This window comes from Lissotriton helveticus, chromosome 7 (assembly GCF_964261635.1).
Source record: "Lissotriton helveticus chromosome 7, aLisHel1.1, whole genome shotgun sequence".
Lineage (NCBI taxonomy): Eukaryota > Metazoa > Chordata > Amphibia > Caudata > Salamandridae > Lissotriton > Lissotriton helveticus.
This window is the reverse complement of record NC_136068.1, coordinates 25,573,925-25,588,488: the sequence shown is the minus strand read 5'-3', so window position 1 is coordinate 25,588,488 and position 14,564 is coordinate 25,573,925.

Below are 14,564 nucleotides of genomic sequence, written 5' to 3'. Positions count from 1 at the left end.
ATGCAATTGGTACCTTTTCTCCCTCATTAGAGGTCAGGTATGTGAATCCGCATCTTCCTGGGATGACTCGAATCACAAGATTGCGTGTGTTATCACGTGTTTCTAATTTTGTTTTAATTAACATGTCTGTTTGTAAGGATCTCAGAATTTCTGTGTGTATTTGAGTCCAATTTGTTCTTTTAAAATCTGGTTTTATTAGATCATAAAGGGGTTTGACCCTTTCTGCGTAATTTGCAATGTATGTTCTTCCGAAATTTAGGAAGCCTAGAATTGACTGTAGGTTTTTTAGTGTTCTAGGTGCTTGGAGTACGGCACATTTCTCTAGGAAATTGTCAGCCAGGCTTTTGCTTTCACTTGATAATTCGTATCCTAAGAACAGGACTGTTAGATGGGCAATTCTAGATTTTTTAAAGTTGAATTTGTAACCCTCTGCTGCGAACCCAAGTATTATGGTGTTCACTCTCTTCAAGTGAGTATCCAAGTCATCATCTGTTAAGTATATGTCGTCGACATAAGATAATGCTTCATCATCATATGTTTGTAGTAATTCTGTTACTCTCGCTGAGAATACTCCTGGGCTGTTCTTGTACCCCTGGGCTAACCGACAGAATTGTTTTTGAGTGCCATTTATTGAGAACGCAGACAAATATCTGCTCTCTGGTGCTATGTTTTGACAAAAGAATCCATTAGAAATGTCTAATGTTGTTTTGTATTTTTTGCGCACTATGTTATTCATTAGTGCAGCACTATGCGAGTTTTGCACTGCAAAAGTTTTGCAACATGAGTTAAGGTGTCTGTAATCCAAAACTAGACGATATGAATTGTCTGGTTTGGAGACCGGAAACAAAGGGTTGTTCATTTGTGAGGTGCAAGTTTCAATCACCCCTTGGTATTCTAGCCGATCTAGGATTTCTTTTACCTGTTTTTTAGCTTCTTGCTTAATTGGGTACTGTCTTTGTGCAGTAGGTTGTGATTTTAACTGGATTTTGTGAGGAGGAGAGTCCTCATCCCATCCTACATGATTTTTATATAAAGCAGGGGCTTGAGCTACTGCCCACTTTCTAGCAAGTGTGTATTTTTTATGAATTGGGATATGATTTGAGAAGGCAGGCATAATTATTTCTTCGCCATGAGGGCAGTCCCTGACAAACTCTGGTGGCCAGTCTTTTTCAGCTAGAAGGATGTCATAGCCCTTGGAGAGATTATCCCAAAATAGTCCCCTTATTTTTCTAGTCTTATCCCCTTCTATACGTAAAGTTATTTCATATATTTTGTGAGGTTTGCTAACTCTGGTGTCTGCAGTTTCCACTTGAAGGTATTCATTCGTGTCCACTGTCTCCGGATGATTCATAAGGACTTTGCGAGCTATGCTCACTTCTGCTGCGCTGTCTAGCATTGTCTGAGCCCATTCTCCGTTTTTCAGTTGTGTCCTCAGTATTCTCGGCATTGTTAACTACTTTAATACTGACTACCTTCTTTTTTGGAAATTGTAATTTCTTTTTTAGATGAGCAGGTTCCTTGTCTTTGGACTTGACGTGCTCTTCTCTTTGCTCTGATCGTCCTCTTCTTTCCGATTTCTGCGAGGAAGTCTGAAAAGATTGAGAGGGGCGGGTATCAATTTCTTGATATCTATCAGGCTTCTTTATATTATCCCTATTTCTAAGGTTGTATTTTTTCCCAGAGGGCTCACTTTGGGGAGACCTGCTACCTTGGTTTGGAGATCTTTCTCTCCGCCGAGGAGACCTTCCTCTGGACTGTAATTTCTTTTCTTTAGGATTGGATTGTTTGTTTCCATCCCAGCTCTTTTTTTGTGATGTTAAATTATTATTAAAAAATACTTTTTCAGGACTTTCACTCAGTCGGGGTTTTACTGGTATTCCACCTAGACTATCTCTACCTAGTTCCTCATAGGATTTTTCTATAATTCTGGCAATTTCAGCTGGTTGGTCTGCTATATCTGTCTCTTTTAACCTTTGGCGGATCACCACGTTTGCTGCTTCTCCTTTTATATTGGCTAGTAATACAGCCGAGACCTGCTTGAAGTCTTTCAGTAATTTCATACCAAGAGTTAAAGCGGGTTCTGGACCGTATTCATCTTGAATTTGTTTTAGCACATCTGGTATTACCGAGATGGATGGAACACCATGCGTTTTTGTGTAAATGGAAGCAAAGACTGTACCCCAAGTGTCACAGTCCTCCACGTGTGGTGCGATTCCCATTGGAAGACAGATAGTCAGAATCCTGTGTTTTTCTAACGGGGTGGTGTCTGGAAACACCACCTCTATTTGGGTGATTTTTTGTGCTAACCAGAATGGTATTTGTTCCCGTTTAGCTGGTACTTTACCTAGGCAGGACTGTATGTTCTGTGGTGTAATTTTATTTGTGTTCCCCTGATGAGGGGTCAGCTGTGGAATTTTAATTGCTGGTTGGATTGTTGAAGTCCGCATTACATATTGGACTAATTGTCTGTGTACTTTTATTAATTGTTTTAGTTGTATTAAAAGATTTGCTGCAGACATCCCATCGATGTCTGGATGTGGTGTGTATCCGGCTAGGACCGGCCACGTTGCTCCTGGTCTACCTAGTGGACCCAGCCTGGTGATGTGATTATTATGTTTTAGGGCGCCATTAAACAAGAGCAGGTGCTCTTGGAATTTAAGTGGTACTTCCACCTCCTCGAAAGGAGTATACTCATTAGGAGGTTCCTCTGTTTTGTAATAGTGGAAGACCTTTGTTACAGCGTTTGCTGCTGGAAAGTGTATCCATGAATAGAACACCTCTGTCTGCCGATATTCGTGTGCCTCTATTACGAATATGACTGTGCCACCTCTAGGTGTCAGTCCATTTTCTATAAGTTTTAAAGTTATAGATTTTCTTGTGTTGACCGCGATGAGTATTATATTCGGGTCTGTTTCTCGCATAGCATTATCAGCTGCTACGAGTTCAGCTGCTATTCTAGCTGCCTCTCTTTCTCCTTCACTGTCTGACATTGTATTGTCCAGAAGGTTATTCCGTTTGTTTGCAGATCAGGTTTCTTATGGAATCAAAGATTAGATGCACAATATTTTGGAACAGTGTATCCTTCAACGTTGACTAAACCAAGAACCATACATAGGAGTTTCCTCCTGCGAGGTTTGGCGGATATTACCTTTCACCCACTCCAGACGTCTTTGGAGTATTATGGGAAAAAAGGGGTCTGAGTGAAAAAGCACGACTGAGTTACTCTAATGTCTTGCGTTAGTTTTATCGCCTTTCCAAACGTTTGGGCGCCATGTAGTGTAGTTCCTATTATCCCAATAGGCTCCGCGCATTGGAATAATACCTTCAATAGTATAGGCCTAGACCAGACGTTAACTAGGTCTTCTACTGTCGATATTAGACTTAAAGTTTTGGGTTTGCCAGCTAGCTCAGAGTTCACTAGAAACTTTCTCGAATAGGCAAGGAGGAGTTGATCCTCCATGGATAGACAAGAAGGGATTTAGTTTCTGACAACCATAGAACATGACAACTTTGCTCTCCCCTAATCAAGAGTGTATCTCTAGAGTCGTGTGAAAACAAAAGACAACTTATTTTACTCAGTCAGTACGTGCATTCTTAGTCTCACCAGATTGTAGAGAAAAGGAAGAGACGGGCGTGTTCAATAAAAGATGGTATTTATTGATCAGTCTCTTTTCTCATACAAGAGAAATGGATCGATATTATCGCAATACTTATGGTTATGTAAAGTGCATACAATAAAAGCAGAAGTATAAAGTAATACTGTAAAAACATTTATATGGTTTCTAAGCCATATGAAGGTTTAAAATGGATAAAATAGATATATACATATATACATTTGACTAATCGTACTCAACTGGTGTTTCTAACTACGCCTACCCCAGTGTACCTGACCTAAGCCTAATACGCGGGCGGGAATAGAAAGTAGCAGTTTAAGTTAAGTTTGTTTTGCCAAGTGACTGACTCAAGAATTCTCTGCGAGGGGTTATTCAGTTCTGTACCTGGAATTTAGGATGAATGAGGGATGGTATCTCTTGTCTCTGGTCTCGATATTCCAGGCTGCCTGCGAGGGCTGTTTGGAAGCGCCGGAGCTGGATTTCTCGGCAGGAGAAAGGCAGCGTCTCGTTCTCAGCGCGTCAGGAAGGCGGGGCTGCGCCAGCGGGGTCTGCTCTGCTCTGGGCTTCGGCAAGTCTGGCTGCTCTGATCTCGTCACCACCCCGTGTGTTTGCTTAAGGCAATACCGGTAATATTTATACCTGTAAGGTGCCGAGATTGACGTAAGGATGGACATAGATACGTCAATAAGGATGTCATACGACTTGGTCGTTAGCACATTCTTTTGCTGAAGTTCTCGGTGAAATCAAAACAATGGCCGCAGGGTTTTTCCCAGGTTGTCATAGGTTTGATTTGTTTTGAGAACTCCGTATGCCTTATCAGGGGCTGGAGGAATATCGCTTGTCTAATTAGATGGCAAGCGTTATGACCTAATCAGATAACACGTTCCTGTGCCGTAGTGTGGCTTAATCAGATAACGGTTTCTGCATCATGGGATGGCTGCTAGTTAACTTGTTAACCAGAACAGGGTCAGGAATAGGGGGATCGATACAGAACCTATAGGAATACATCACAAAGCTTGGCCGGAAAGAACATCATGTACTTGAGTCCCTTGTCCGGGAGCGCCGCCTTCACCCTGTCAAAGGAGCGTCTGTCCTGTTGAGCCTTGAGTGTAAAGTCTGGGAAGAACCGGATGGTCGCGTTCTAGTTTTGTAGGTCTCCCATTTGTCTGGCGCCTTGCAGGATTGCGTCAAGGTCTCTATAGATGAGGATTCTCTCAATAATTGTCTTTGGTGGCGCTTCCAGCTTGGGTTTGGGGATCGGCGCATGGTGCGCCCTTTCGATGGTAAATATGTTGGAGAGACGTTTGGGCTTTAGATAGTCAAGGATTAAGTCCTCCAGGAAAAGCTCCATACAGAGTCCCTCCAACCCTTCCGGAACTCCCACCCCGTGGATGTTGTTCCGGCGGGCCCTTCCTTCCTGGTCCTCCAGCTTTAGGGCTACCTGACGATGTTGGTGCACAAGCCAGTTGACCCTTTGCTCAAGCTGCTTGGAGGATGCCTGGAGTTCCTGGATATCTTTCTCCTTGGCCCTGGCCTTGTCCAATGTCTTGTGAAGATTCAGAAAAGGGGGTGGTGATGAACAGAGTGCCTAAATTAAGCAGACCACTCTTACCCAGTCCAAAGATCAGGGCTTGATCCATCACCGTTTTTTAGCTCACTGCACCATCCCAGCTCAGAACCTGGCTATATGCAAATTAGTCTGTTCCTGTCCCAGTGCATGATGGGAACAGGGCAAACCAAACTACCAAGCCAATTCTTATACTGGGAAGGAAACAAGCTTCCGGGGACCGGTTTCTGCCATTTCAGGCGTCGTCGGCCCGGCTTGCTTGAATCCTGATGGTGCAATGAGCAAGGGACTCACATTATAATTTGCATATAGCCAGGTTCTGATCTTTGGACTGGGTAAGAGTGGTCTGCTTAATTCAGACACTCTGTTCATCACCACCCCCTTTTCTGAATCGTTTTTGGCCACTATAGGTGTGGCAGGGTATACTCAGACATGAGTCCCTTGCTCACTGCTCCATCAGGATTCAAGCAAGCCGGGCCGACGAGGCTGAAATGCCAGAAACCGGTCCCTGGTAGCTTGTCTCCTTTCTGGTGAAGAATTGGCTTGGTAGTTTGGTCTGCCCTGTTCCCATGATGCACTGGGCCAGGGACAGACTAATTTGCATATAGCCAGGTTCTGAGCTGGGATGGGGCAGTGAGCTAAATAACGGTGATGCATCAAGCCCTGATCTTTGGACTGGGTAAGAGTGGTCTGCTTAATTCAGACACTCTGTTCATCACCACCCCCTTTTCTGAATCAATGGCTTGTGAAGGTCAGTACGAATGAGATTCATCTCGATTGACATCTTTTCGATTTTTGATTCTAAGGTGGTTCCCAATGTTTGGATTGCCGCCATGATGGAAGCTAGGGATGGTTCCGTGGGAGCTGGTTGTCCCCCCAATGCACCCCCGTTCTGGAAGGCCGCCACAGGGACCGCGTACTTGTCTAGCTTGTTCATTTGTGCCGCTGTTGCGTTCTTCGGTTTCATTGTGCCACTCCTCACTCCTGGGTGCAGCCCTCCCGGTCTTTAATGGCTCTGCACTGGCGGCTTATCTGACTTCCTTGGCACTTCTCTGGAGCCGGCCGCTAGGGTGTCACACCGTCCTCGATGTCTCTGCACCACCGCCTCTCTTCTCCACCTCTCACCTGCATGGGGTCTCCAGCTGTTCTTCACCCACGGGCAGAGGAGCTTCTTTCCCTTGTCACTGACGTCGAGCACTCGCCAGCTAGGTCACTTGAACCCTTCCGGCCCCAGAACCACTCAGGCTTAATGGTTGTGCGCGCCCAGCAGTTTACTTCGGCCACTCTCACCTTAGAATGGGCACTGGTAACTACGCCTGCCAACTTGCCCTGCAGTCCCTTCCTTTCCTCATTGTGTGCACCACTGCCTGTCAATCGGTTGTCTCTCCTGCTCCTTCCACGGCAAAGTAGGCCTCTGTGGTCCGTCGGATATCTAGCGGGCTGTGCATCAGCATTTTCAGGGCACCCTCCACATGTCCCTCGCTGTCCCATCGAGCATGGGCCCCTTGCCGCCCTATGTGCAGCCATATTCCGCAGTAGTCCACTCACGTGCTCGTGTTTGTGATCTTGTCACCTTCGAGCCGATGGATGCCCTAGAATGCAGCCTGTAATTTCCTTTGCTGGGTAGGTACCCCCTCGGGCAGCATCGCCGCCACTCACACTGCTGGAGGGGATTCCGATCCGAAGGTCCGCCGCCCCCACAAACTGTCACCTTAAATTCCGGGGAAGTCGATATATGGGCCTGGCCCAGGGCCCCAGCACCACAGCGGCACCCGCCGCCCTCACCGGGAGACTACCGGACCGAAGCGCTCCTCATTATTTCCATGCGCTCCGTTGTAGGGCTAGTGGGCTCACCGCCATCTGGCCACACGTCTGTTTCCCAGCCCCGATGTGGGCCTCAAAGCCGGGACCTTGCGTTGGCAATCATGGTCGGCGATCACAGCTCCGCCCCCAGGGCCTAGCAGGTCCAGTTGCGCATCACCACCACACCATGGCATCGGAGGGGAGCAGAGATGCCGGGAGACCACTCAACGGCGCCGCGGTGACTCTCGAGGGAGGCCCCGCCTCGTGTGTGTGCAACAGCCGGATTTTTAGCGGATTTATTAGGGTTTTGGCCCGCGCTCTGATGGAGCTCTCAACTAAGTGGCCATCTTTGCCGGCGCCTGGCCACGCCCCCGAATTTGTCTATTCTTGAGAAAGATTTGATATCTATTGGTTACATTTATAGAATTAAACCATTTTTTGTATTTTCATTGGTTTGCTGGTGTACCAAATTCCACCCTCCCACACAAAAATCTCCAAAGCACTGCTAAGAGTAGGCAAGGGATTTAGGAATCTACATACATTTGAAAATCAGGCTATGATCTTGCATTCCCATGTTTCCAAACAGTGAAGACATGCTGTCATGTACATTGTGAAAGGTACAAGTTCAGCTAACAGCAAGGCCCATGGTGATTGATGACAAAGCATAAGGAGGACATGTCCTCGCTGGCACAAGATATGCATGTCTCATTACATTTGGCGCACAGATTTCCACCTCGAGACTTCTAAAGTGGAACTGAATGTCATTTATTAAAAGATTATGAAATTGTATCCATTATTATTTTTTATTTTATTCGTCTAGCACTTTGAATAAGTGCTAGAGAAGGAAACGTCCTCTGAATGGTAAAAGAGGTGTACCCCGTCCTGCGTGCTCAACTGTAATGTTGTCTGGATCCCTAATGCTGATTTATTTGTCATAGGTAAGCACAGAACATTTGTGTGCACTATGACATCGGTCTGTCTCATGGATTGAAGAGGACGTTCTTCCCCTGTGTCACTGAAGTGAGTCCTACAGGCTCAGTCACCTTTTTAATTGTTCAGCTGATGTGTGCTTAACTCACCCTTGGCCGGCAACAGGTAAGAGGTCGACTACTGCAGAGCACAGGAGTAGTGACTCTTTTTTGGTTGCATGGGGGCCTGGAAATGATACAGTGCAAAGATGGAGCAGTACTTTGCAGTACATGGGTGTTTAGTATGTGTGCTAGGTGTATATATGCCTGAGAGTAATACATTACAAGAGAGGTGTAGTGCTGTCCAGCGCATGCACAGGAGAAGCATGTGGTGGATGTATGTGGACTTTTGTGAAGTACAATATATGATAGCTGGAGTGTTGAGCAGCACCCTCACAGTGAGTGTGTTTGCTGACAGTGTGGGTTTGTATATACTAACAAACACAAGGTGATGATGGATGGGGTGCTGAACTGTTTCAGACACTCACCCCCAGTCACAGATCTGGGTTGAATCCATCATCATTCTTTAGCTCACTGCCCCACCCCAGTTCAGACACAGCTATATGCAAATCAGTGTTGACCCTGTGCCTCATGGGAACAGTCCAGCCCGAACTGCCAAGTCATGTCTTCCCTGGACCGGAAACAAGCATCCTGGGACTGGCTTCAGGCTAACAGCCCTCATCAGCCAAGCTAGATTGAATCCAGTGGCAAAGTGAGCAAGGGACCCACGTCGAGGCATAACCTGCCAAATTAGGGCGAACAAAGCAAACACAAGGTGATGATGGAGAGAACGCTGAAACTTTTTAGACACTCATCCCCAGTCACAGATTTGGGTTGAATCCATCATCATTCTTTAGCTCACAGCGCCACCCCAGCTCAGACACAGCTATATGCAAATCAATATTGACCTTGTGCCTCATGGGAACAATCCAGCCCGAACTGCCAAGCCATGTCTTCCCTGGACCGGAAATAAGCATCCTGGGACTGTGTGACGGGGCGGGTAAAACGCCCCCGGGACAAACCGAGAACACAAACTGGTGGACAAATGCCCCCCTGTTACCCACTTCTGTCCCTTCTCCACAGCAGCCCGATTGGCCCGAAGAGGAAGAAGACAGACACCGGTGGGACACCAAGGAAGAAGAACGGTATCCCTTTAAGGGGGTGGAGCCCCAGACCCACGTGACGTCCCGACCCGCGTCAAGAGAAGGAGGAACCCAGGAAGCGACGGACGGCGTTTCCGAGGTGGAGCGAGAAAGGCGAGTGACCGGCAGGAAGAGGACGAGCGAGGACTCAGAGACTCTGGAGACAGCCGATACCGAAGGAGGAGGACTGGAGAAGCCAGGAGGCCACCGACATCGTGATCCGCCCTGCCACGCTCCCACGGGAGGGGCGTGGCTCCAACAGGTACGGGGCAAAGTAGCGGGCTGGGTGGGACGGAGTCCCCGACATGTTGTGTAAATCTGTGGATAGTGTAAAGAGCTGTGTAATTAGTTCCCTGACACCCCTCCCTCCTCACGAGCACTGTTTTTGCACTACGATTGAGGGCGCCTGTCACGGATACACTTGGGTTCTTTATCCTCACACCCGGCCCTGTACCTATCCTTGTGAATCCCGCCCCTAACCAGCTCCTATTCTCTGCTTCCTTTCCGGTTGCAGTGCCTGATGAGAGAGGGTCCATCCTGACTACGGAATCCTGGAGCCTTTGAGGAAGCCCATCACTGACCCGGCAGCGTTTGCCCGTGAAAGGATTACAAGCAGGAAGAGGAGATCCTATATCAAAATAAAGCCCTCTTTAAGATCATTACTAAAAGTCTCTGACTCAGTGCCTTCAGCGCCAGCCACCCGGGTACAGACTGGTTTTAGGCTAACAACCCTCATCAGCCAGACTATCTTGTAACCAGTGGCAAAGTGAGCAAGAGACCAACGTCTGGGCATACCCTGCCAACTTAGAACGAACAAAGCAAACACAAGGTGATGATGGATGGGGCGCTAAAATCTTTCAGACACTCACCCCCAGTCACAGATCTGGGTTGGATCCATCATCATTCTTTAGCTCACTGCGCCACCCCAGTTCATACATAGCTATATGCAAATCAGTCTTGACCATGTGCCTCATGGGAACAGTCCAGCCCGAAATGCCAAGCCATGTCTTCCCTAGACCAGAAAGAAGCATCCTGGGACTGGTTTTGGGCTAACAGCCCTCATCAGCCAGGATAGCTTGAATCCAGTGGCAAAGTTGGCAAGGGACCCACGTCTGGGCATACCCTGCCAACTTAGGGTGAACAAAGCAAACACAAGAGTCTTAATCTTTGTGTCTCTCTCCTTACTTCCCTTCACCTTATGTACATGAATATTCTCTTTACCTTTCCCATCTTTTACTTACACTTCCTCTCTTTCATGGCCCTCTCTACCTCACCTCTTTCTCAATATACCCAATATACCTCACCTGACTTAATACATTGATAGTAATCTTGCCTCTCTTTCGCTATCTGTGTCTACCACTATTTCAATTACTCTCAACCTCCTCTCTCTATCTTACCTTCATCTGTTACATATCATTTTTTAATGTAGTTCACTGTTCTTTTTCCATTTCTCCAGCAACTTCTCCAACTCATCACTCTCCCTCACCTCTATACCTCATTCCTTTCTCAATCCCACATCTCCCTCACTATCTCAACCCTCTCTACCCCACTGATCTCTCTTCCTACCTAGCTCTCAATTTCCCTCACCATTCATTCCCTATCCCTCCACTCCACTCCACCTCACCTTTTTCTCTTTCTACCCATGGCTACCTTTATGTCTCTACCTGGAGTATCCCCATCATCAACTCTCCCCTCTTTCTCTCCCTTGTTTTCTGTGTCACTCACATACCTCTCTCTGGACTATCTTCTCTTCCCCACCACCTCAAATTTCTCTTTCAACCTCCTTCTTAACCGATCCGTTGTGTTTATATTTCCTGTATTTATCCCTGACACGTTATCCTTACTCAGCGGGGTCACATGTAACTGTCTAGCCAGTGAAGGGACACATGTTAGAGGAAAAGAGAGGCAAGGTTGCAGAAGAGATTTAGGGGCATATTATCAAGACAGGCGATAAAATTATCGCAGTTTTAGCTGCAGAAAACTGCCACTAAAACGGTGTTAATGGGTTTGATTATATGCTCTATGGAATTCCAATTTAAGCCCATGTTAAATGTGAAGGACATCTAACATGGGCTTTAATTGGAATTTCATAGAGCATATTATCAAGCCCATTATCGCCGTTATAGCGGCAGTTTTCTGCCGCTAAAACTGCGATAATTTTATCACCTGTCTTGATAATATGCCCCTTAATTTTTTAAATGAGGACCCCGCTCCATCTCCTTTCCTACCAAAGACACACATACTTACCTGTGTGGTACTTACCTGCATGGTAAAGGCTTCATATTAAAGGCATTGCATAGTAAAGACTGTGTTGTAAAGGCTATTTCTATACTCTGAGTAGGGCTTTGATTTTCACTATTGAAGCAAAAATGCTGATGGTGAAGGTGAATATTTAGTGATGACGTAAGTAAGGCAACTATACCTATGCACATATTTATTATTTTAATATTATGTATTAGTCTGCTAAACACCTATCAAGGCACTGAATTCTCCATAAAATGTTACTCCAACTAAAAGATCTACAGCCAAGCTGAAAAAAAATCGCACTATCAGTGCTTGTGAAGGAATTCTTTTGGTTCAATTTGGTTGACAGGCTTGAGGCAGCTGAAACTTTTGACTTTTTGTGTGCACATTTTTCTGAAGGTTTGGCATATGATTCAATATTTTTGGGATCAGGAGGACTTGAGTGAGCTGAAAAGGATTAATAAATTCAAAGTTCATAACAGGTGGTCTCAAAATATATGTTGCAGAGGGCAAAATAAGTCCTTAAAATATTCTATGTCTTTGAGATAGGTTTGTTATTGTCTATCACACACACAAAACCCTGACTTTGCTAACTAATATGCCAATTAGTTTTGTAGCAAAAGGACATTTCAGTATCATCTTTAAATTATTTGTGAATTTCAATCTAGTGACAAGCACACCTCTTTACTTCCGATGATCATAATCTGATTACATGGATTTTCTGTTGTTCATATTGATAAGGCTCATCAAACGTTTATTACTCACTATTTGTTAAGCTAAAATAGTATTATTGCAGCTGTGTCCCTCTTAAATCTTCCTCACTTCCAATACAAATTACCTGGGGGAATTAAACTATGTTAGACCTGTCATCCTTGGGGAGGTCTTACCCCAAACTTTTTGCCTGCTTGCCTCCTTTTTTGCTGAGTCTGTTTGCTGTCCTTAGGAAAACTTTAACATTCTTACCAGTGCTAAAGTGCATGTGATCACTCCCCTAAGAGTGTTAACACTAGTTTATCCACAATTGGGATATTTAAGTTATCAATAAGTCCCTAGCACAGTGCAATACCTGTGCCCATAGCCTGCAATTTAGTTGCTACAAGTGAGCGCTCAGCACTGATTGTGCCACACACACAAGTAGTCCCTTAAACCTGTCTCAGGCCTGCCCCTGTAAAGTCTGTTTAAACAGTTTTACTGCAGTATCAACTTTAAAACCCAGTGCCAATCCTTAAACTGACCTTCTATTAAACCTAAGTCACCCCTAAGGTAGGCGCTTGGTAGCCCTTAGGGCAGTGTGTTGTGTAGGTAAAAGGTAGGACATGTACTTTAAAGTCTTGATAGACAACAACACCTACATTAAATCAAATCAAATCAAAAGGGTTTTATTTGCATAATTAGTTAAAATTGTTACAAAATTCTCATGATAAAATTACAGTGCAAAATTTGTTAAAAATGCTGAAGTTATTGTCTGTCAGCCTCCATTTTTATTGGAGACAATGTGTATACAATCCGAGGATTAGAGTGTCCCTGCTGGCCCGCCACCTGGGTAGCCCTCCTGTTCAGTTTGTTCTAAACATTTTCTTGTTTCTTCCAGGAATTTGACTCCGCGGCATGCCAAGATTATGGAGGAACCTCCGAGCCAGCTTGTGACTGCATGTCTGCAAGAACTAATATTTAGCGCGTTGAGGATGGGTTTCAATAAGAGTCGTCTCTGGTTTATCAGAGCCGGACATATACAGAAAAGGTGGACAAGGGTTTCTGTTTTATACCCACATTAATTTTTTCACTACTTTGAGTCCTATTCCTCTCATAGGTTAACGTTGAAAAATCCTAATTACACTTTTAACGTAATTCCTGATTGAAAAGAGATGCTTTGTCGTGTTTCATTACATTGCAAAAGTAATGATAAATCCTCTGTACCGGTGAAGTTGGATTTAACATGACTGTTTTAGAAATTCCCCTTTTAGAACGTTGCCATTTCTCTGCTCTTAATCCTCTGTATGCCTGCACCCTCTCCAATACACGACTGGGGTGGGTGACAGCTTTACTTTGTGCATTCCCTCTAGATCGCTACATACAAAGGAAGGGTAGTTGAGTCTGACTGTCCATCTGCATCCTGATGGCTCATCCTGGGCAGGATGGGAGGGAAGAGCTGACACCTACACCTGAATGGGCTGTGTCCTGTCCCCATACAAAGGGCTTATTAAACATGTGCAGTGAGTCTGGAGCCAGGGCTAGTAAGTAAGGACCTCCATGCACTTCAAATATCCTTCTTTGAAGTCATCCCCTATTTCAAAGGCATGACTTGGTATTTTTACTGGGTCTTAGACCCCACCAAATAAGACACTTCTGTACCTGTGAAGAACCACTGTCAGAAGAACTGCTTTGGGCTATAAGGACTGTCTATCTGCTGGACTACTGCTCTGGAAAAACTGATTTTATGCTGTGCTGCCTGCTGCTCTCTGAACCTTCTGAGAGAGATTTGGACTCTGCCTTGAACCCAGAGTGATCTCGAAGGGCTTGTTAGGTTGCTTTCTGTTTCTGAAGTCTCAGAACATCAAAAAATTCACACTGCCACCTGCAGTAGCCGGCTGAGAGTCCTTATGTGCCAAGTAGTGCCAATCCAGCCCTAGGCCTTTGTAAGGGAGTTTAAAATGCTGCATCTGTGAAAATTACATTACAGCAAATCAGATCCAGCTCATCTCCCTCAATGCCGATGCATTGCTGCTGCTGCACATATTGCAATGCAATGATCGCATCTCCTCGAGGCTTCACTGCATCTTTGAGTTTGCACAGCTCAGAGGCCCATAACGTTTTCAATCCAATTTCAATACCTTCGATGCCGCGCAGCTTGGAACTGACACCTCACCTCCTTTAAAACAATCAACGAGGACGTATCGCCTCTGCTGCTCCCTGCATCTTCCCCAGCCTCAGAGAATACAAGGTACCGTTTCAGCAGGCCAAGACTGGTCCCTGTATCTGACCTGCCATCAAGCGTGGTTCTCCTGAACTTTTGGAGTGGACCTGGTCAAGCGTGAACAGATAGCCCAGTTGTAGGTAGCTATTTGGTTCTAAGCACTACAAAACATTTTAATTTATAAAAATTCACATCTTGACCCAATTTATAATTCGGCGGATGACCCATAGTTCTCCCAAGAGAACCGAGTATATTTATTTGTCCCCCAGTGCCCACTGAATTTAAAAACTACCTCCAAGCAGGAAGTAATTT